Source organism: Lissotriton vulgaris, chromosome 12, assembly GCF_964263255.1.
Source record: "Lissotriton vulgaris chromosome 12, aLisVul1.2, whole genome shotgun sequence".
In the NCBI taxonomy this organism is placed as follows: domain Eukaryota; kingdom Metazoa; phylum Chordata; class Amphibia; order Caudata; family Salamandridae; genus Lissotriton; species Lissotriton vulgaris.
This window is the reverse complement of record NC_141700.1, coordinates 768,962,419-768,985,947: the sequence shown is the minus strand read 5'-3', so window position 1 is coordinate 768,985,947 and position 23,529 is coordinate 768,962,419.

Below are 23,529 nucleotides of genomic sequence, written 5' to 3'. Positions count from 1 at the left end.
CTCCACCGGTCCCCACCTGGCGTCTACCACCGGCGGCGTAGGAAGATCAGGCATTCCAGGGATCCCTGGGGACCGTGATTGCAGAATACTTTGCGCTGAATAATGACTCTACTGGCTCCCTGCTATTAGAATGGGAAGCTTTCAAGGTAACGACCTGAGGGCAATGTCTTGGTCTTACTTGGAACATTCCCAAACAATTAAATGACTCACTCAGTATCTGGATATGAGCTTCTCCGTCACAAAACTGCCACACGACAGGACCACTAGACGTCTAGAGGAATTACATAGCAAACATGTAGCTTTGCTATGTAATTATCTTGCACACTTGGCGCGCACACCATGCCTCATCGGACAGGGCTGGTACTGAGGTTAGCTTGGCTATTGTGCCAAGAGCAACCTCACCAGACCCTGCATGCCATATGCAATAGTATGGGCCACATGCAATATAGCCGAGATACCCGCCACCCCCTCTCAACACAATCCCCAAAAGGAGTGAAACCGGAAACAGTTCTTGAAGTTTTTGGAAGTGGGATGGAGTGACCATCCCGGCCGTATTTATTAAAACAAAATTAAAACATTAAACGTTTCATGTTATGTACAATTTCATTACCATATTGCGATGTTTGGCTAACCTTAACAGATTCTCTAATACAGAGGTTCTCCTAGCCGAACTAGCAACCTACAAAACATTTCTTGACATATTGAAATTGTACAACCTAACGTTTAAGGGCCAACAGCAAGGTCATAACCGGTGTCAAGATCCCTAACCGGACTTACCCCTCCCACTTGGGATGGGCGACAGCACGGAGGCGTACCTCAAGTGCAACTACTACCAATTTCCCTTGACTTGACGGGGGCACCTAAAACTCGACGCCAGTTAAAGGTCGTTCGAATACTCGTGTGAGGTATCTAGAAGGTATCGTGGCCCTTATCCCAACCCCACACAACTTACCGCATCTGCCGTCGCAGATGTCACTGGCCCCGGGAAATTCCCCAGGAGGGGGCTGTAACCCCTCCTACAAAGGAAGGGGCCTTGACCGCCTTTCCTTTACTTCCGGCGACCCATCCTTAGAAGGGACCGCCTCCCCATTGAGGGGCCAATGGCCACCTCTCCCGAGCGCTCCCATCCGTGTTGGGTGACGCCCACTCATAGGGATCTACTAATTAGTGCTCACCGATCATGACCTTACCGCCTACCAAAATAAATACGACAGTGCAAATTAACCTAAGAATACAGTGGCCACTATGGCCGAAAGAGCATAGATCAAAATTCGACACTAACTGAATATCTTTAATGGCAAACATACTCAAAACGAACATTCTTTATTAACTCAAAATCAACATGGCACTACAACCTGGAAACGAAAACAAAAACAAAATTAATCGACTTTATTATACACAACTGGCTGTCTTCAGGGGCTGGTGGGTGGGTCAAAATTGGCTCTTCGTTCTGTCCCGAGCTCACGTGCAGCGAGGAGGTGCAGCTTCAGAGCACAAGAACAAGAGGATGTCTTCTGGTCTTGCGTCCCTTTTTATCCGTCTTCAGGGCGGGCGTATACCCGCCCCTGCCTGCCCCTGAGGGCGTGGCTGGCTGCGTCGGTGTCTAGGCCAGCCCACTCTAGGGCGGGAACGAGCGCGCCCCAGCTACGCCGCTTCGGGCATACCAGCTGAGACGCGCCTCCCGCCCAAAATGGCTTCCCGGGGGGATCGAGGCACTCGGCCATAAGTTCGGGGGGACCGATTCGGTCGCCCCTTTCCATATAGCCGAGATACCCGCCACCCCCTCTCAACACAATCCCCAAAAGGAGTGAAACCGGAAACAGTTCTTGAAGTTTTTGGAAGTGGGATGGAGTGACCATCCCGGCCGTATTTATTAAAACAAAATTAAAACATTAAACGTTTCATGTTATGTACAATTTCATTACCATATTGCGATGTTTGGCTAACCTTAACAGATTCTCTAATACAGAGGTTCTCCTAGCCGAACTAGCAACCTACAAAACATTTCTTGACATATTGAAATTGTACAACCTAACGTTTAAGGGCCAACAGCAAGGTCATAACCGGTGTCAAGATCCCTAACCGGACTTACCCCTCCCACTTGGGATGGGCGACAGCACGGAGGCGTACCTCAAGTGCAACTACTACCAATTTCCCTTGACTTGACGGGGGCACCTAAAACTCGACGCCAGTTAAAGGTCGTTCGAATACTCGTGTGAGGTATCTAGAAGGTATCGTGGCCCTTATCCCAACCCCACACAACTTACCGCATCTGCCGTCGCAGATGTCACTGGCCCCGGGAAATTCCCCAGGAGGGGGCTGTAACCCCTCCTACAAAGGAAGGGGCCTTGACCGCCTTTCCTTTACTTCCGGCGACCCATCCTTAGAAGGGACCGCCTCCCCATTGAGGGGCCAATGGCCACCTCTCCCGAGCGCTCCCATCCGTGTTGGGTGACGCCCACTCATAGGGATCTACTAATTAGTGCTCACCGATCATGACCTTACCGCCACAGGCCCGGATAGTTGACCGGCTATCCGGGCCCCCCACCAAAACTCCTAGCTAAAGGTCATGTTCCAACGTTTTTAACCATGCTAAGAAGTCTCCTATGAGTAACTCATTTCCCACCCGAGACAAATGCACACCATCCCCCATATACATACTGTCATCATTAATACAACCGTGCGAGATAGAATGCAATGTCCTGGAACGGAACAACCTACTCATTTTGTTATTAAGTTTCCTAACAGAATGGTTCAAAGCAGGGATCGAAATAGCCCCCCGCCACACTTTTCGTGGGATCATATGAGACCACGCAATTATGCACCCCGGAACTCTCCTCGCCAACCAACTTACGGTGGAAAGCATTGCCTCCAGGAGAAGTCGTCTACCGGTGGTGACCAAATCATTGCCCCCTAAATGTACTATGACTATTGACGGCGGTGACCTCATCCGCCCTAACAAACCCTCAAAGTAAGCTTGAAACTGGTCAATACAGAGACCGCCCCTTCCGTAGAAGGACATCCTGTACCCGTATTCCCCAGCTACGTGAATCATGTCACCTGCTTTGAATACGTCTGCGGCACGCCTCACGTATGAGTGGCCCACGACCCACACCTCCTTTCTCACAGCCGGTGACGTCTGACCGCTGGCCCGGTGTTGGGTCGACTGCATAGTCCGCCCCGCCTCGAAGGCTTGCGTAACTGAAAACCAAACAAAAGACAAGAAGCGTGAGTACATTGTTACAGCTTCACAACATGTGCAACCGCACATACCTCTTATAACAATTGGAGGACCAACGCCCCACTCGTTTTACTTGTTCCACATCAAGACCCCTGGCTGCAGCTTCGGTGGCAGCCCCTATCCGAAAGGAGTGGGTCCCAAACTCACCCGGGTCCAAGCCTGCTGCGGCAATTGACATCGCGAGCACCCGCTGAAACTGAAACTTTGTCAGTGGGGTGGCGTCCGCGTGTCTCAACATTGTCCCCCCCCATAATGCCACCCTTTGTGCTAGGTAATCCTCTAAACACCTCACCGGACACATGGAGGACCCTGGAATCCTGCGAATGACTATGCAGTCTCCCACCCCATTTTGATCGGTTTTCGACTTGACAAAGGATACCGTCATAGTCTCACCCCTGATCTGAACGTGTTCCCGGCACAAACCCCCCGCCACATCCCGCTTGCCCCTTGCCACCAGCTCACTTATCCTCATAGCCCCGTGAAATGCAAGCGTAAAAGCGGCTCGGAACAAACAGGCCTCGAACTGAGACGAGCATATGTCGGGGAGTGTGGCCAGCAACTGGGACAACCTATCCAGACCTATCGGGCGCCTCTCATCTACTCTGCGACCCTCAAGGCGTTGCCACCCACGCAGCGCTTTCTGTACAGCAAAAGACGCTGTCGGGTCCTGGATATTATGAGCCCTGGCAACAAAGGAGATGGCAGCACGATGCCTCTGGGCTGTAGCCACCGACTTCCCAGCCTTACGCAAGGACATCAGAAAATGTACTACCCAATCCTCATGCCCCCAAAGTCCCCCTCTCTCAGTCCCCAAAAAGGCCAAATAAGCCCGAAACGCCCCTTCGTATGCCTTCCTCGTCCTTGGTGCTAGACTCTCTCCCACGAGGTAACGAAGTTCGGGGCACCGAGAGACCAGAGAGCTTCGGGAAAGGGTGCTGGCTCGGGGTCCGCTGAGGGAAGGAAACCCGAGAAAGCCTGCATTTGAAAACGAGACAGTGCATCAGCAGCCTGATTCATCACCCCCGGGACATGTTTTGCTCTGAATACCACGTTCAGTTGCATACACAGTAAGACAATTTCTTTAAGCAGCCTCAAAATCATTTTACAACGTGCTGCCTGACTATTAATGCATTCTACAACGGTCATATTGTCAGACCAAAATATGACAGAATGATTTTTGAAACCATCGGGCCAGGGTCTGAGGGCCACCAAAATAGGAAACAGCTCAAGGAAAGCAATATTACTCGTCAGCCCCTCATCGTGCCACCATGTTGGCCACTTTTGTGCCGACCATTTTGTGCCGAAGATGGCGCCGAAACCCATGCTTCCCGCTGAATCCGTCCATAGACCAAGCTCTTCAGAGGACAAGGCCGGTTTGTTCCAGACGACTCGACCATTGAAATCCGCCAAAAATGCTAACCAAATACGCATGTCTTGGCGGACCTCGGCCGATAACCTCGTGCGATGGTGACCCTCTTTTAGGCCGACCATCGCCTGTGCAATCGAACGGGAGAAGGGGCGGGCCATCGGGATCACCCTTAAGGCAAAATTCAACTTCCCCACCAATTGCTGCAATTGATGCAGCGTCACTTTAGATGCAGTGATACACATTTGCAGGGCTGTCTTGAATTTCGATACTTTGGAAGCTGGTAAACGAAAACAACCCTCACTAGAGTCCAACTCGATCCCGAGGAACTCGAGGCAAGTCGTGGGACCCACAGTTTTACCTGGTGCCAACGGCACGCCAAATTGATTCATTAAAACACAAAATTCAGTCAAGGCCCGGGCACATTCATCATCCCCAGCGGCCCCAAGGAACAGAAAATCATCGAGGTAATGCATCACATTCCGAAAACCTGTTTTCTTCGTGTAAACCCATTGCAGAAAACTACTGAATTTCTCGAAATAAGCACAAGATATCGAGCACCCCATTGGCATACACCTGTCCAAGTAATACAAACCTTGAAACATGAATCCCAACAAACGTTGATCATCCGGGTATACCGGGAGCAAACGGAACGCTGACTCGATATCTGATTTCGCCATCAGCGCCCCGGGCCCCAGGCGATTTAAAATGGCTACGGCCTCATCGAATGATGCGTACCGCACCGAACACATTTCTGGATTAATTGCATCGTTTACAGAAAGGCCATGAGGGGCTGATAAATTGTGAATCAATCGAAACTCACCCGGGTCCTTCTTGGGGACCACCCCTAAAGGAGAACAAACAAAGTTCGGTACCGGGGGGACAGGAAACGGGCCGGCAACCCGACCTCGGGTAACCTCTTTCCGGATCTTATCCTGTACTACAGTAGTATGCTGCAAGACGGAAAGTTGATTTTTGCACGACCCGACACCCTGAAAGCTACCCACCGGGATGCGGAAACCATATGAAAAACCGTTTCGTAGCACCCCAGCAGAAGTACGATCTGGGTATTCGCTGAGCCAGGGAATCATCGCCAGGGTATCAATCGGGGTTGGTAAAGGCGCCCCTCGGACTATATCAGACCTGTTTAGCGCCTCCTCTACCCCCATTTTCACCCGATTTGGCTCTGCACGAGGACTCAGGATGGGGTGCCCCACAACCACTACATTCGTGTTTGAACTTACAAGACCCCGGGGGCCTAGTACATTTGCTTCTGTTGAAATTGAAACAGAACCCCCTCTTCCCTGTATTGCCGGCGGGTCTCGGGTAATCGTCTGTACCCGTACCCGACCGAAAGGGCGTCCCCCCATTTTGGCGGGAGGACTCACTAACAGCACTCCCCACCAATGGCACTTTCAACATTCCCGACTCTTTCATTTTATTCCATGTTAAAGAATCGTAACAGTCCCAGGTTAAACTTTTGTTATGCTCCATCGCTTTCCTGAAAAGGTTGTCATAACAGAACCATTGGTTACCTTGGTGTGATGTCGAGTACCCCATAATTCGTGACTGATATACTGGAAATTCAGGGAGCAAATCAGGCCTACGTTCCCCTAAAATTGCCGTGAAAATTCCCCAAGCATTACCCCAGTTACCAATATTTTCATTCACTTTAAAGGCGGCCATTTTTGCGCGCCAAACACTCGGATGCATCAGATCCTTTTGACCCTTAACAGTTTCGACCTCATAGTGATCAACGAGCAGGGAGAAAATGTTAACGTATTCCCCCGCCCAAATCTTTTCCTTTATTGGCAAAGGAACATGTTGCCCCAATCTTTCTCTACGAGAGGGTGTTGACTCATCCCTTGCAATCGGCAATGGCCGCTTACCTGCACCGGACGCTGCTTCCGTCCCTCGTGGCTTGTCTATCGCCGCATCCGGCGCGGGCACCTTGGCTGTATCACGTTTCTCGCGCAACTGCTTTATGAGAGCTTGCGCTTCGGTAGCCATGGCGCCCCCATTACTGTCCCCCAACCATGCTGCTAACTGTGCCGCCAACTCGGGAGGCATATCTCCGGCAGACGTCGGGGTAACTATCACGGGAATCGGATTCCCCTCATCCGGTACCGGGGCCGGTACCGGGGCTGGCGCCTCGAGCGGAGAACAGGGAACCGGGACGTCTCCCCCGACCGGCCCCCTTCTCGGCCTCTTTGGCTTCCCTCCGGCCGGTGGACGCCCCGATCCCTCCTCGCCGTCTTGCTCCGCCAACCGCTTCTTAATTTCGGACATGTCCTTCATGAGTGCCCGAACCAACTGGTCAGTCGACATTCTCTTTGCTCCTTTCTTGGGCATCCTTTCGACGAAGTATCTAAAAGACAAAGAGAGAGATTAAAACGCTCAAAATTGGCTCTTCGTTCTGTCCCGAGCTCACGTGCAGCGAGGAGGTGCAGCTTCAGAGCACAAGAACAAGAGGATGTCTTCTGGTCTTGCGTCCCTTTTTATCCGTCTTCAGGGCGGGCGTATACCCGCCCCTGCCTGCCCCTGAGGGCGTGGCTGGCTGCGTCGGTGTCTAGGCCAGCCCACTCTAGGGCGGGAACGAGCGCGCCCCAGCTACGCCGCTTCGGGCATACCAGCTGAGACGCGCCTCCCGCCCAAAATGGCTTCCCGGGGGGATCGAGGCACTCGGCCATAAGTTCGGGGGGACCGATTCGGTCGCCCCTTTCCATATATGCAGCATGACATTCATACGGCTATGACTAGACACTACGCAGTGCTTTACAAATCCTCTGTCCACAGGGACCACAGGCAACTGGGTGCCTTTTTAGACCCAGTGGAACTGCCCATGATCAACCCTGATCAAAATAAGGCACTTACATCCCAATAACCTCTGATGAAATACGCAACACGATTACTGCATTGGCGAAAGGTAAAACACCTGGACCACACAGGTGATCAGCGTACGCCCCCACGCTGATCCTGTAACTACACAAGCTCTACACCACCACACCAGAAGAATCTGCTCTACCTGAATCAATGCGCAACGCCAGTTTAGTTTCCCTATTGAAGCCCGATAGAGACCCTACTAACTTAGGCTCCTATAGACCCTTAGCCATTTTGAATGTTGACTACAGAGTCCTGGTGAAAGTGCTCACTGACTGCCTGGCACCCTTCATCCCTACACTAGTTCACTCAGACCAGAATTGGTTTGTCCCTTCTCGTATCACTGCCCTCATTCTCAAACGCTTCTTCAGGGTCACAACTTGCATGACACCGCTGACCACACTCTAAACGTTTGATATTAGATATTGAAAAACCTTTAGACTCCCTTGAGTGGGAACACCTGTTCACTACATTGGCCAATTATGGCCTCAGGCCACATTCATTGGCATGATTAAATAGCCTAAACATCCGACTACTCAAGCGTAGAGAGGCCCATATATATCCAAACCTATTTTAGTGAGCCGGGGAACCAGACAGGGTTGCCCCTCATCTCCACTTTTTCCTCAACTATAGAGCCCTTCGCAAAAGTCATTCGCACCCAGAAAGATGTAGGAATCCCCATAGGAGACAGGATGCACACAATCCCACTATACGCAGATGACATCCTTATGTACATGAGATATTCGCTCTATTGCCCCCCTCACTAGCACACACCCTTAGGGTATTTGCTGATATATCAGGGCTACAGGTAACACCTTTAAAATGGGAGAACTACATCCTTACAGCAGCAATAAGAGGCATAAGGTGACACTCCGCTTTCTAGACCTAGGCCTAGCAGCCTCTAAAAGGTTGATAACTAAGATGGAGGGCCTCCAAAACCCTCCCCCCCAAAAGACCTGGCGTGGCAATGCTCCCTGCTGATACGGGCCAAAGAAGAGAGCATTGCACTACACTGTGAAGACATGTTGGGACTTCGCAGACTCCCTATGGCCGCTAGCTGGGACGCAATACTGGCAGATGTGCAAAGCATTCACAATGCTGCTGTGGATGGGCTGGCTCTGGGAGATGGGTCAGTCACTGAACACAAACAGACTGATGCATGGCTTGGGAGGGACTGCAGCATGATGTCACTAACAATCTTATATATTCAATCTGAGACTAGACATATTCCTGACTAATTATTGAATCACTAATGCTTACAACGCATGCACAAGTAGGACAGGAGGGCAGTCTGAGTGGACAACGATGGTGTCACAGTTCTAGATGTTAGCCCTAGATTAGGTTTGTCTCTCGTATTCCACCTCCCTTGTTCACAGACTACTGCACAGTGGACACCTGTTGAAATCATCAGCGAGGTGTACTCAGAGGCCCGGAGACGTACTCATTTGTAACAAACTGCACTATGCTCCAGTCTTCTCCACCTCTAACTCTCCCATAGTGTCCTACATATACAGCTTACCCCCAATGTTGGGGACAGTCAATGAGTTTTATTGTACAGGTCTATGTTATCAATTGAAAAAAGTAAATAAAAAGATATATATATATATATATAGTTAAAGAGTAGTGTCAAAAAGTGTCACTGGTGATATTACTCCATCATAGGTAGCATTCTGTAGAAGGGACAGGCGCATTCCTAGTCATTGTTTCTGGTGCTCATGTAGAGGTTGCAGGATCATTTCTATCAGGATAAACCACTGGGGCCTGTTCTAGATGAAAGTCTAAGATGTCAGACACTATGCACCAGAACACTTACTTTGGTAGCATTCACTTTGCAAAATGTGAGCAACCAGTGCTCTGAGTTCAGAAGCATGTAGCATGCCAGAGTCTTTGCAACTATGTTCGGATGGATGTCTGGAGCCCCTGGTGACCCTGCTTCTCCTCAAATTGTATCACAAATAGCTCCTGTTCTGATCCCTGCCTTAACGAAAACTTTAAATCAGTCCTTACTACACTCCTCTGTCCCATTACATTGGAAGGAGGCCGGAATAAGACCTATCTTAAAAAAACCTTCAGCCGATCCTAAATCACTCCCAAACTATCGGCCCATCTCACTCCTTACCCTCTTCGGGAAGATTATGGAGTCCCAAATAAACAAACAACTTAAAATACATCTGGAGACTAACAAGCTCCTTGACACAGTCGGGCTTCAGGGCTTTTCATAGTACCGAAACTGCCCTGCTCGAAATTGTGGACAATATAAGAATGACACTGGATTCCAACCAGTCTGCCATACTGGTCTTGCTCGACCTATCCGCTGCCTTCGACACCATCTCGCATCTCATTCTTTTAAACCATCTTGCTGAGATTGGTGTTGAGTGCTCCGCATTATGCTGGATAAAAAGCTATTTGACAAATAGGCGGTCCAAGGTCCAAGTTGGTGTCCACTCCTCCAAATTTTATGACAACGATAAGGGTGTACCTCAGGGGTGTATATTGAGCCCTACGCTCTTTAACCTGTATGTGTCCCCTCTGGCAAAGGTAATACGAGCACACCGTTTTGGGACCGTGTCCTACGCTGACGACACCCAAATATTGATCACAATCAATCAGAACCCAGACGTAACTAAACTGAGGTTCAACAATTGCATGGTAGACATTCATGACTGGATGACCAGGAACTTTCTAATGATGAACGCGGGAAAGACGGAGGTCCTGCTGTTTGGAAAGGCCGATAAAATCTGGTCCAATGATTGGTGGCCAGCCTCCCTTGGTTCATGCCCCTCGCCCAAACCCTCAGTGAAGAATCTTGGGGCAATAATCAACAATAAGCTGTCCATGTCTGATCACATTAGCAAAATAGTAGGCACCAGCTTTGGCCTCATGCGTAGTCTGAGGAAAATCTTTAAGTGGATTCCCCTCTCAGCTCTAGTGCAGGGACTCATTGTCAGCAGGATTGATTATGGGAACGCACTTTTAACCTCATCAAATACCACCCTGCTGGCCCGCCTACAGGTCTTACAGAATACCGCTGCAAGGCTGGTGCTCGACCATCCCTCCCGCACCCCTTCACTACCCTGCTTAAAAACCCTACACTGGCTACCAATACAAAAACGCATTAAATTCAAACTATGTTGCCTCGTCCATAAATCCATCAATGGGCATGGCCCGGCATACCTAGAACAAAAGCTTAAGGTCTACCACCCGGTGAGAACGCTTAGATCATCCAACAAATCCCTCCTAAGTGTTCCCAGGGTACGTACAGCCAGAAACTGCGACAGGGCTTTCAGCAAAACAGCTCCTGAAGCCTGGAACTCCCTGCCCCTCCAGATTAGAACAGATTCCGCAGACAGTTAAAAACATGGCTCTTCCTAGACCTGCCTTTGCCCTGCCTGGGTCTCTGCTAGGATGTTTCTCTGCAAGCGCTCTGAGACCTTTGGGTGATTTATGCGCTATACAAATGTAAAAATGAAATGAAATGGATATGGGTACTCCAGATTGTGGATTTCCTTGGCGGAACAGGAGAAAGATGATACTACTGCCGTTAGCAGTATTAGGATTAAGCATGGGCGAATTTTGCGAATCTCGCGTTCGCGAATTTTGCGGATTTGCGAACTCGCAATCCGCGGATTTTTTTTTGTGTTCGCGCGGGTTTCTGCCAGTTCGCGAGGGTTTTTGTACAATTTCGCAAACGCGAACTTACCTGTCGGGTCGCAGGTTTTGCGAACTTGTTGTTTCTACGTGTCCAGCCTGTTTGGGACACTCTTCTTCATCACTGCCACCCTCTGTCACCACTGCCACTCTCTGACTACTCATGCCACCCTCTGGCCCACCCATGCCACCCTCTGTTTCATCACAGCACCCTCTGGTTGTCCAGTGTACATTATTGTGGCAAAGCAAAGCACACCTTCCCTGCCTCAAGTGACCTGAATTAATTTGGGGCTGATTAATGTGTCACAGAATATTTTAGCTGGCACCTGCTTCCTTGGTGCTTCCTGATTAGTGATCTTTTGCACTTGCTAAGTGCTTTCATTGTTGCAAAATTAGTTACAACACCTGCCCTGCCCCAACTGACAATAATGAATTAGGGAATGATTAATGTGTCACTGGATTTGAACTTCCAGCCTGGCTCCTGCTTGTCTCCCTTAGCTGTAATTCAGGACCTTTGTGGCATATGTGTAACTATTCTGAGGGTCAGAGCAGGGTCACATAATAGTTGCAAGTAGGCAACTGAACTCTGGAGGGGCCCCTCAGGAAGCACTACAGGAAATGGCTACTAATGATGAGCTTGAACTTTTGAACCTGGTAAGTAGTTTCAGTTTTGCTAAGATCGTATTTCTGCAATTTAGCGCTTATTCGCAGGGCGCGAAGTTGAACTGGGAAGCCGCGAACTCACGCGAACAGTGCGAGCAAGCCATAAAATCCGCTGCTCGCGGATTTAGCGGGAAATTCGCGAATCTCGCGGATTGCGAATTTACCGAAAATCCGCAAAATCCACGAGCGGAACGGATTTTCCGCCCATACTTAATTAGGATCAGAAATCCTTCAAAGAGACTGGAGAACAGAGAATTAATAAAATGACAATTAGTCCTAATACTGCTTTATATCCAGTCACTAGACCAGATTCAATGTTCTTAAAAAGATGCACAACACTAGTTGTTACAGAAGCATTAAATATCATTTGCACAATATTTGCAAAATGTGTCTAGTATTGCGAGTAAAACAGTAGCTGAATTTCTAAAGCAGTCCTGGCTGTCTGCTGATTATGAACTTCAACCGCTGAAGTCAAAGGGACTTTTTTTTATCAGAGAACAGTTGGTTCAAATCACCAAGACTCAGATTTAATGCCTAAACTTGGTCAAGGGATGTTTCTAATAACATTTCTAGGTGTAGGATAGAACGCTCTTCTGCAACACTATTGTTTCTGAAACTTATGTGCGGCTGCCCAGGTTCCACCCCACAAGTGACATTTGTAAAAAAACAAATAAGCAGTTATTTGAAAGATCATGATATATGAGAATAAAAGCAAGAGCGGAAACCGATCAGATACAACTTAACCCTGGCATCGTAGTGCTACACACCCTCTGTAAAAATATGGTGTCACAGAAGGTAATGTCCAAGAGGATTTCTCCAATTTGCTGTATTGATCTAGGAGTGTCATCCTCCTTTTCATTTAAGCCAATGGGGGCAAATGGAAATTTCCATGAATGGGAAGAGTTGTGAATTTTGCATCGTTTCATACCAACCAACAGATTTATATTTTTGACAATCATGAAAATGAAAGTTTGTTATGGGTAAGGAAATGCCATGTATTCACCAGGTAATAGCTGGTCTTTCACTGACTGTATATGGTGCATCTTCAACTTGTTCTATACTTTAGTGTGTGTGGATTCTTTCTTGTAAGAGTGTCAAATTATAAAGTTCAAATGAGGCTGTTGCATTAAGGAGTTGTCAAGGAAAGAAACATGACCTAAGTATTTACAATGCCCAATTTAATTGTAGAATTGTTCTCAACTGAGCCTGCCCGCGTTGAAACAATTTCAGATCTCCTTTCATGATGTCTAATGCTGGGGACAAAATGTGGTTTAACTAGTACGCTCTTAGAAAGTGTGCATTTGTACGGTCAATAACTTCTAAAACTGTTGCCATGTTTTCTTAATCTCTTTGCCTAAATCTTTCTGCAGCTTCTTTTTTAGAAAATGTAATTCATTATAGATGGCATACATTCCTGTAGCAAGGAATCTTATTTCTTGTGGGACATGGTCACAAAAGAAAGTCAGAAAAGTCCATGATTTCATTATTGAAGAAGTGTTCTTTGACTGCTGAGACTAGTGTTCTCGCCGTCAATGGCATATCTTGGTCTATACTGTGTGTAGTAACCACTACAGACGTTTGTGCATTGTAACATGGATGTGGACGATTACGTTTGGGTCCAGGAGTGTAGTAACGGAAATTCTGCATGCATCTTTTAGAATGATAAGCCATCAGGCTAAACCTTCAACAGAAAATTGTGTTGAATTATAGACTCCATTCTGTATATTATTTATATTCGAGTCAGACCTTCCTTTTAAGTTGCCCATTATAGAACAGTCAAATTGACTTTTGGACTAAAAGGTTTCTTTAAATCCTTCATTGTTCTGAATCCCAGACAAGTAGTCTGCAGGACAGTTTGTAAGAGATCATTTCTTTTGGTATTATACATCCTCAAGATAAGGCTGCTTTACCTTGAATCAGCCAGAACTTGGTTCCCTAAATGCTTGTCATCAACATTTTCCTTCCAATACTCATATCCTTGAATAACCAGGCTGTGACTAAAAACAAGAGATCAGCTTGTTGGCAGGGATTGCATTTTTCTGAAACCTATGCGGCTCCTGTGTAAAGTAGAAGGCTGTGGCCTGTCAGTGTTCTGAAAGCAAGGGAATTTAAGAAATTAGAATGGCTCTTGGGAGGCAGAGCCTCCCAATGTTCTACATGTTTAGTTGTGAATTTATCTAGGAGAGCTAGTCCCATGTATGAAATAATGTGCTTAGTGATGATAATACAGGTCTTTGTATTTTGATGAATTCAAATAAGGATCTTCATTATTCAAATTAGCATATGCCTGCAAATCAGACACTTCACCATCTTAATGTCCCAATCATCTGAAATCGAACCGGGTATTTTAACAGTTCATTGAAACTAACCACATAAGCCGGAGCAGGAAGCCGAAGCTTTTATCTTTCTCTGTGTTGCTGTTTTTAGAATTCTAATTGCAGCGGCCTGGAAAGATCCGATCGCTCCCACATTTCAGATGTGGCTTACAAGGTTGCTAGGGACCCATAATATTGAAGAATGTTTATATAAATTTAAGGGTAAGAAAAGTAAAGAACTCGGTAAAAAGATATGGGCTCCGATAAGCAACTGGAGGAAGATAAGATGATTGATGAGTGTCACTATACTACATATTATGATTTTTAATGTAAGATTATGTAATGCTGGCAATATATGTTTAAGGCTTCTGCAATGTGCTCTGTAAAGGGGCCGCGTAAGAATTACCCCGTATATCTGTGAATATTGTTTCAATTGTTTTAATCCTGTTTCTGGTTTTTTTCTTTTTTCTGTTTAAAATTCTGATATGTCAGCAGGTCCAGCTGATATCTGTAAAAAAAAAAAAAAAAAAAAAATAAAGAAACTAACCACATAAGCCAATTAAAATGTCTCAGTGGGTCCCATATTCTGATATGGAACCTTTTCCCAACCCACACCCTTTGGCGCTGGATAGGCTGTACTGTACACAGCATAGAAACTCCTTAGGGTTCTGTGGGGTGAAGAGTGGGACTGTAGTTCCTGGACCTCAGATGATTCAACTGTTCTGGTAGGGACACAATGTAAGTAAGAAGCAGTAGAACCACCATCGCTGATAACCACATGAGTAGAAAAGTTCCTAAAATGATGCCGGCATAGGACCACAGAGGAATCAGATACTTCTCACTAAACCACTGACAAGCGCTAAGCAGTCTCTGGCGATGAGTGACTGCAAACAGGTTGAACAATCTTCTGAGAAATATCTAAGCGTAACAGTTCAAATTATGCAACGTCCAGTGGAATTTCATAGACCATGGAATTACATAGGACAGTAGCCATTGTAATATCGGCAACACCAGCTGTGATTTGTTGCCCTCAGCGTTCAGTGTAGTGTTAAGCTTAAATACCCCAGCAGGGAACCAGCTAGAAATGAGTTCAAGGCAAAGGGTATTCAGAGTGGGGAGAGGCTGGGAGGCACTACTCATTCCTTCTTGGTGTCTGCAGTGGCTGGCTGTAGTGGACTGGCCATATAGGTATCTATCGACCATATTAAAAAACTGTATTTCTGCTTGATCCAGACAGAGGCAGCGGGATACGTTTTATAGACTTTTACTCAATAACAGTGATGGGTGGTCTGTAGAGTGGTTCAAAAGCTTTATGGATTTCTCCTGAACTAGGTCCCCAAAATTGAGAACCTACCCAGCAGCAGTAATAACCTCAACAGGTGGTGGGGTCAGTGGTTTGTGGTGTCTGGCTTCTTAGATACTCTGTAAACTTCCAAACATTCTCAAAGTCAAATTTATCTTCGCCTGCTACCTTCCCAGAGTTATCCAAGTTAAACACATACACTCCATATGAGGTTCTCTTTAGAATTTCCTATGTATCATCCCAATACTAGTCTAGGAAAGTACTCAATGCTCTCAACTCCATACAGACTAGGGTAACAGCTAAGACCTGGATTTCACACCTTAGCAATCAAAGCTTGTTTAATCATGCCAATGGCCTTCTCTACAACACCGTTCAATTCCACTTTGAACCGGTTGCTGAACTGCAGACAAACTTAAGAGTAGACATGGCAACTCTAAGCCTTGGAGGGAAACACAGGAGTGCTATCTTAAAGGAATTAATGATCTGCCCCCATTGACCCTAGACCTTGCAAATCTTTTACGACCAAAGCATTTGCATATGTGGCCAAACCCATAGGAATCAAGAAAGTTGACCAATAGCTACCAATATATACTTATATCAGTTAGCAGAATTTAAAGGACCCATGTGATCCAAATAAATCACCTGGAAGGGGATATTTGAGATAATGAGAGGAGCTGGCAAGCGTTGCGACGTTGGAGGGTCACACTTCCCTAGTATTTGTATAAACTAGGCCACCAGTAGAGTGATTGTAGCATTGCTATGGTTGCATTTATTCTTTCATGTGCAGAGACCAACTCCTTGTATGCTTTTGATTAATTTTAATCTAGACAGATTAGGTATTCCGTCTCTCACTCCTTGTATTGTTACTACCGGATTATTTTCTGAATTAAGGGTGTCGGGTATTTGGGATGAAAACCTACATGAGGTTTCTTATTTAGTGTAGTTGCATTTATAGCTGTTAATGTCGATTTTTGACATCTAGTTAACACTGCTCACAGTCTGAATTGCCGTTTTTAACACTAGGTCAGCTGCAGTTTCCTTTAGCATTGATACCACTACACTGATGGCCCAAAGTGTGGATCACAGGCACTAATGGAAGCTTTTCTTGTAAATGCCACCTTTCTATAAAGGGGTTTATTTTTTTATAGGCTTTTCCATTGAATCCCTGAATCTATTCAACTTCCAATGCTGCATATGGACCGTAAATTGCACACAAAGCAGTCAGACGCAATGAGCATGGAAGTCGAGTCAGTCAATTGTAAGGCAAGTAGCAGGGCATGTAATTCTGCATGTTATGAAGTACCATCAGCTAAGAGTTTTGTGTGGGTGCGTTTTAGGATGAACTCCCCATCCTGCACTACATCTTGCATTGCTCTACAGGCTGCAGAGTACTTTCATTTGGTTACTACCGCAGGTTGGGCTGAGCCATCTGTGTAAAAGATGTTCTGGAAAGACTCAATGGGTAAAGTGTTTGGAGTTAAACAGTACCCTGTTCATATTGGAGAAAAGCTTCTGTATGGAGAGGGATACTGATACTTTACATCCAATGCACTTAAAGAGGGCCACTGTACCAGTCTTGGGTGTAGGGTGCAGGCATTAGGAATGCCTGCCTTTTTCGCCACCCATAGCGCTGGTATGGGAAAAACAATGTTTTCTCTGCATCAAAGGGAGCTCCTTTAGAATAGCTGTTTGCACAACAGTCAGGATACTTTCAATGAAAGCAAATCATGCTTTAGCCAGGGAATAAAAGTTAAACCTGCAGGTGATGGGGACCGCCTGTCCTTCATTGCACGTCACATAGGTGTAAGCATAGGGACTGGGTGCGATTGATACCTAGTTTGGTTATTGTTCTTAGTATGTTCATATTTATCTCAAGCATGCCTGCTTGTAGAGCACGCAAGATATCAGTGTGCGAGTTCAGACACTGCTTAGAGGAAAACCTGGAAGAAATCTGGTTATACAGAGGCTTCCCTCTGCGCAGTGAGGTAAATAAGTACATACAAACTTAACAAACCCCAACAGGGAATTCAACTTTGAGCGTCGGGAGACTGCAAGGTAGCACACTTCTGGACAAAGTCTGGAGCTAGACCCTTACCCTCACTGGATAATCATTTTCCACTGAAGGTCACAGGTAGGCAATATTCGATTCAAAAAATTTAATCTTGCACCCATGTGGTAAGTGTTACTACTCTGTATACCCCGTTAAAGTGTAGATTAAAGTCATTGGTTAAGTAGATACCAATGTACAGTACAGCGGGATCTGGTTGCCAAATCTCCATGATTCAAGCTCAAAACAAGCCAGAAATACTATCATAACCCATAGGCAAAAGTCCGAATGAAAATTGCATTTCAGTGAAACTGAAAGTGGTTATTCACTTTGAGGCACTATATTGGACAGAAAAACCCATTTGAAATCTCCAGGGTCCTTTTCTATTTTTTCGGTAGCAGGTTAGTCAAAACCTGTGCGGTGTGCATTTTGTACTGCATATGTTCGGGTGTGCAAATTCATTTTTCCAGTTCAAGATAATTCTAAAGGGACAGTCTGGTTGAAAAAAGGGGTGTGTTCTTGGGTGAGCGGCAATGCATTAGGCCCTGATGCAATTGGTCTAATATGGCTTGAATAGCTATTTTGCTTCTGTTTTAAAGGGTATTGTGCTTATTGTTCACTACGTAGGGGAAAAAACATGTGGACTACAGAGTTCGTCCGACCTTGCTTGGTTTCTATATAAAAACCACAGATGGACAGAATGCAGAACAATGTCATACATTCACCCCAGTACAGAGATCTGGGCCTAAATCCATTGTTTTTTCGCACTCCACTCCAGTTCAGACGTGGCCATATGCAAATCAGCCTTGACCCTGTGCCTCATGGAACAGTCCAGCCCGAACTGCCAAGCCATGACTTTCCCGGACCGGAATCAAGCATCCTAGGACCGGTTTCTGGCTATCAGCTATCTTCAGCCAGGATAGCTTGACTCCAGTGGTGTGGAGAGCATGGGACTCACGTCTGAGCATACCCATCCCACTCGGGGTGACAAATGCAAAAACCACAGTTGATGGACAGAATGCAGAACAAGGTCATACATTCACCCCAGTACAGAGATCTGGGCCTAAATCTCCACACCACTCCACAGTTTGGGCTGGATGGTTCCCATGAGGCACAGGGTCAGACTGATTTGCATATGGCCATGTCTGACCTGGGGTGTGTGGAGTGCAAAAAAGCGATGGATTTAAGCCCAGATCTCTGTACTGGGGTGAATGTATGACTATGCGATTTTGATCAATTGTTGGGGTACCTGTTGTGGCATGGTGGGAGCAGACATGGGGCCCTTCAAAAACTTCAACTGCCAGTGGGTTACGGAGGGCTTGAGACATCATCCTTTGAAACGTACTGCCTAGTGGCACAGCTCAAGTGGGTATCCCGATGTCTGGCAGGAACAAACCTCTATGAGACTAACACATGAGATGGTCCTCCTCCCTCCGGATTGCCCGAAAATGTCTATCTAGGAGGGTATTCCACCTCACAAGCAAAATCACCCTCTTACTTCCCTTCAGGAACTACCGGGACCCTAAGGTCCACTTACGACTGACCAGCTGTCGGAATGGCATGCACACTCCTTAGAAACAATGAGACTTCTTTCAAGATGCCCAGAATCTTACATTCAACCAAATTTATCATCACTATAATATTCCCCAAGACAGTTAATATATACAGGAAATTGCTGGTAGCACTCAATCACTATGGAGAGCACTGAACGAAGAACCGCCTACCCACATGGTGATACATACTCTATTCCTTATGGGAGATGCCAACATCACATGGCTATACAAAGCTGTTATGGAACATCCCTCTGGGTCACCTTTGTCACCTCTGGGAGGAGGACTTAACAAGATCTCTTCACAACACTGAGTGGCCTAGAGCCCTGGAGTCCCCCAAGACTGTTTGGAGGAACGCTCTTGCTCCAGATGTCTCAGGTTGTCAACCTTCAGACACCATTGCTTATCTTCAAGAGCTTTATTCAATACCTCTTACTCACTCACTGTCCCTACTCTAACTGACCAGTTCCTTTCCCCGGCTCCTCCTGTTCCTGCTCCTCCTACGACTCCGTCCCCCAACCACTAGACTACCTCACACAGCTCTACATCTCCCCCTTTCTTAACAAAGTGAGCTTAATGTCCTCAGTGTTCGCAGTTCTTCAATCCACCACACGGGTTGGCGGACGGTCTGTTCTTCAAGCCTCAGTAGCGTCGAGTCAGTGGTGGGTTTGGCTTTGGTCACTCTTTCCGGTGTCTTGATCAGGGCGTTCTTGACCACGATGCGTGTGAGCTGTTCACTCTCACGGTCTGCAGTCCTCATGTTTCCTTCTAGTGGTGTAACAGTTGGTTCGGGTGCTCGGTCCCTTTCATGAGTGAACAATGTTCTGGTCCTCTTATGGGCACCTGCGCCTACCTTTGCCCCCTCTTGTCTTGTCCGGTCGAGGGCGATACTGTCGTCCAACTCTGGGTCATGCACATCAGACAGTACGGTATTATCTGACGAGACTGTCTTGGTTTGGTTCGGTAACTCATGCACAACCTCGGGTTGTCTGACGAACTCGTTGTCTATCTGTGCATGGGCATGTTTTTCACTCATCTGACGATCTCTCTCTACTGACATGTCCGGCTTTCTCTGCGGAATGGCTGGCAGGTCCCTTCCCGTCCGGTGACTAAGGTCCACTGTCTCTGTTTTCCTTTTATAGGTCCTTTGAGTCAGCCTTTCGGACCCCTTCAGGGGTGACGGTGTCTGGTCTATGTCCGGATATGTTTGTGATTGACATGACAGATTGTCTTGTGGCGTGACTGAGTATTCAGAGACCTTAGTGTGTGTTATGTTGTTCTTGACAGGAAGGGTGCCCTTTGGTTCTATGGCGCGTTCGGGTGGTTGACGCCATGGCTGTTGTCGGGACCATGACTTGGTCGACTCACGGGATCGAACAGCTGTGCTCTCTGGGTCAGAGAAGTCTCTTGTTGACCTCCAGGATCGGACGGACGCGCTCTCTGAACCAGAGGAGTTCCTGGCCATGGACGTGCTTTCTGGGTCAGAGAAGTCTTTTGTCGACCTCCAGGATCGGATAGATGTGCACTCAGTGTCAGAGAGATCCTTCTCCCCTTTCCTTCTCCAACGTTTCTCTGAAACTGTCTTTGGTAATGGATTTTTGAAGTCCGTAGTCCATAGCGAATTGTTCTTCCCCTTTGAGTTGTCGTTGAGATATTTCTCCGTGTGCCTTTGTTGGAACGTCTTCAATGCTGTCTCATTTGGGAGGTTGTTTGATGATCCTGTACTTGTCCCTTGTGCTTGATCCCAAGCTTTTGCCTCTTTGTCCTCTTGTTTGGTTCGTTGCAATGGAGGATCAGTCCGTCTTGTGCGACCTGCTTCTCCTTCTCTCTTGTTGGATGCTCTAACACTTTTGATTTGAGTTTTATGTGTTCTTCGGCCAGATGTTTCCTTGAACTCGTCTTCACTGCTTGTCGACTGATGTTCCAGTGTTGACCAGTGCGACCCCTTCTTCTATGGTTATTCTTTCTCTCCCACTTGCTGTGCCGGATGCCCTCTTGTCCAGGGTGCGATCTGTCCCACTTGATGCTCTTTCCCCATCAGAGCATTCTGTGTCATACCTTGAGTGACTCCTTGAGGAACTCCTGGGAGGTGAATAACTTCTTGGAACGGTCTTTTGGATGGTTGACTCTGGGTCATCTGACTCCGAGTAATCCTTGGTTGACTTTGAGTAGTCGGATGTTGAGGAGTCTGACTCTGAGTAATCTGTGTCACTTTCTTTGTCACTGTGTCTTTCCCGTTGTCTTTTTGCTGGTCTGCCTTCCCTCTCTCTCCTTTCAGTTCTGTTTGTTTTCTGAGTTCTATCTTCCTCGGTATCTTGATGGTTTGCGCTTAGGCGCACGTCCTTCAACCCTTCTCTTGCTTTGATTTGCATTCCAATTTCGGCCTTCTTGATGATTTCCTTTAACGACCAATGCCCTTGCAGGATCTTACGCTTTGTGTCAGGGTTTGTGCAACCTTCAACGATCCGAAGTCGAACCGCATCCTCATTTGTGAAGGTGTTGAAGTGGCAACCTCGTACCATACTTTGCAAACGAGTGATGAAAATTGGCAGCGGTTCGCCTGGTTCCTGCCGTGCTGTATTGAAAGCCATGCGGTTATGATCCACATCTGTCTGTGCGTTGAGATGAGCACAGAGCTCCCTTTGGAGTCTTTTATAGATTTCTGTGTCCTCCTTGGAAAATGTCCTGATTGGGCATATGGCCTCCGGACCCACCAAATGGAGGAGTAGTAGTAGACACTTCCTCTCTCTTTGTTCACCATTGGCTTTTAAGAAATCTTCTAGTGCTTCGAGCCACCGGTGTCGTTTGAGATCCGAGATCCAATCATCAGTCTGCATCGCCGGGTGCGGTACTTCACTGTATGGAGTGACCCGCCGTGCTATGTCTCCACCCGCCATGAGAGAGGGAGATTCTGGTCAGGGTCTTTGGTTTGGTCGTTTGCTTAGAGATTGATGGTCTTTGTAACCAACGAAGTATGCGTCGGCGAATGAGCTTGGATGATTCTGCTCTCTCCGGGGTCCTCTGTAGGACTGCCCTCCTCTGGGTCTTCTGCAGTACTGTCCGGCAGCTCTTCTCTCTTCGGCTCTCTTCAGTTTGTGCTCAGTGTCGTCGTTATCTGTCTCTTGCATTTGCTAATGCGTGTTCCATTGTGCTGTTGTCGTTGCTTGGTTCTTGTGTTTGCTTGTGCCTCTTATTGTACAGACACGTGTTGCTTTAGTGCATTCACCACTGCGCATTCGTTTGCGTTTCTCAATGTCCACGTTGCCACCCGTGCTGACATTCGTTTTTGTCACCGCATGTATGGTAAGTAACTCTTGTAGTTGCCCGTGCTTGTTAGTTGATTTACTCTCGTGTGTGTACGTGCTTGTTCTGTTTCAGTTGCCAAGCCGTGTTCATTGTTGTTCACGCGCTGTTATCCACGCTTGTGTGTTTGCCTTGCCACTGCTTGTTTGACCTTCGCCAATGCTTGTTTGGCCTTTGCCAGTGTTTGTTTGGTCTTCGCCAATGCTTGTTGATTTACTTTCGCTAATGCTTGTTTGCGTGCAACTGCCAATGCTTGTCTGTGTGTCTCTTGCTTTTGCCAGTGCTTGTCTGGTCTTCGCCAATGTTTGTTTGCATGCACCTGCCAGTGCTTGTCTGTATGTCCCTTGCCTTTGCCAATGCTTGTTTGATTCGCTTTCGCCAATGCTTGTTGATTTGTATGTATCAATGCTTGTTTAGTCTTGGCCAATACTTGTCCTTGCATGCACCAATGTTTGTTGCTTTGCATGTATCAATGTTTGTTTCTTTGTTCTTGCCAATGTTTGTTCACCTTCTGGCTGTTGCCTGACTCCAAGATGGCCGCCTATAAATCACACGCGGTATGTCCCTGAAATCCGCCTGACTCAAAGATGGCCGCCGCTATTGGAATCTCGTTTCCCACGAGATCTCAGTCTCATTCAAGCCTCCAGACACACGTCTCTTCACTCGGCACTCACCGGCAGCCGATTTCCAGGCGGAGAGCACTTCCAGACGCGCATCTGGGCATCCACGTGGCAGGTAGGATCGGGGTGAGCTCCCGACCTTCGTTTCTTCAGCTGCCTCGCCACTCCTCACGCATCGGGGGTGAGACCCGATGCCGGCCGACTCTGCACTTGTCCTCCGGTGCCTCTGCAGGGGTCACTTGGCTTCTGGGACCCCTTCCACTTTACGGGTCACTTCACGAGGGCTGGGGTGTGCTCCCAGTACCTTCTTTGTTGTCGGCGTCACTGGGGGCAAGTCCGACGCTTTCTTTTGGCGCGAAAGCGTCTTTCAAACGCCGGCCATACAGCGCTTGTCACCGGGCTCTCGGGGCAGCGTCCTCGACGTCGGGGGACTCCGGTCTCGATCTGGGGTGCTGGACAGGGTCGGAGTGGGCTCCCGACTCCTGTTTTCCTAGGATGCCAAGTTGCACGCATCCAGCGTGACTCGCGCTTTCGGCGCGAAATGTCTTCATATATCGAGCGTTGCAGCGCTCGCTGTCAGGACTCTCTTGGGG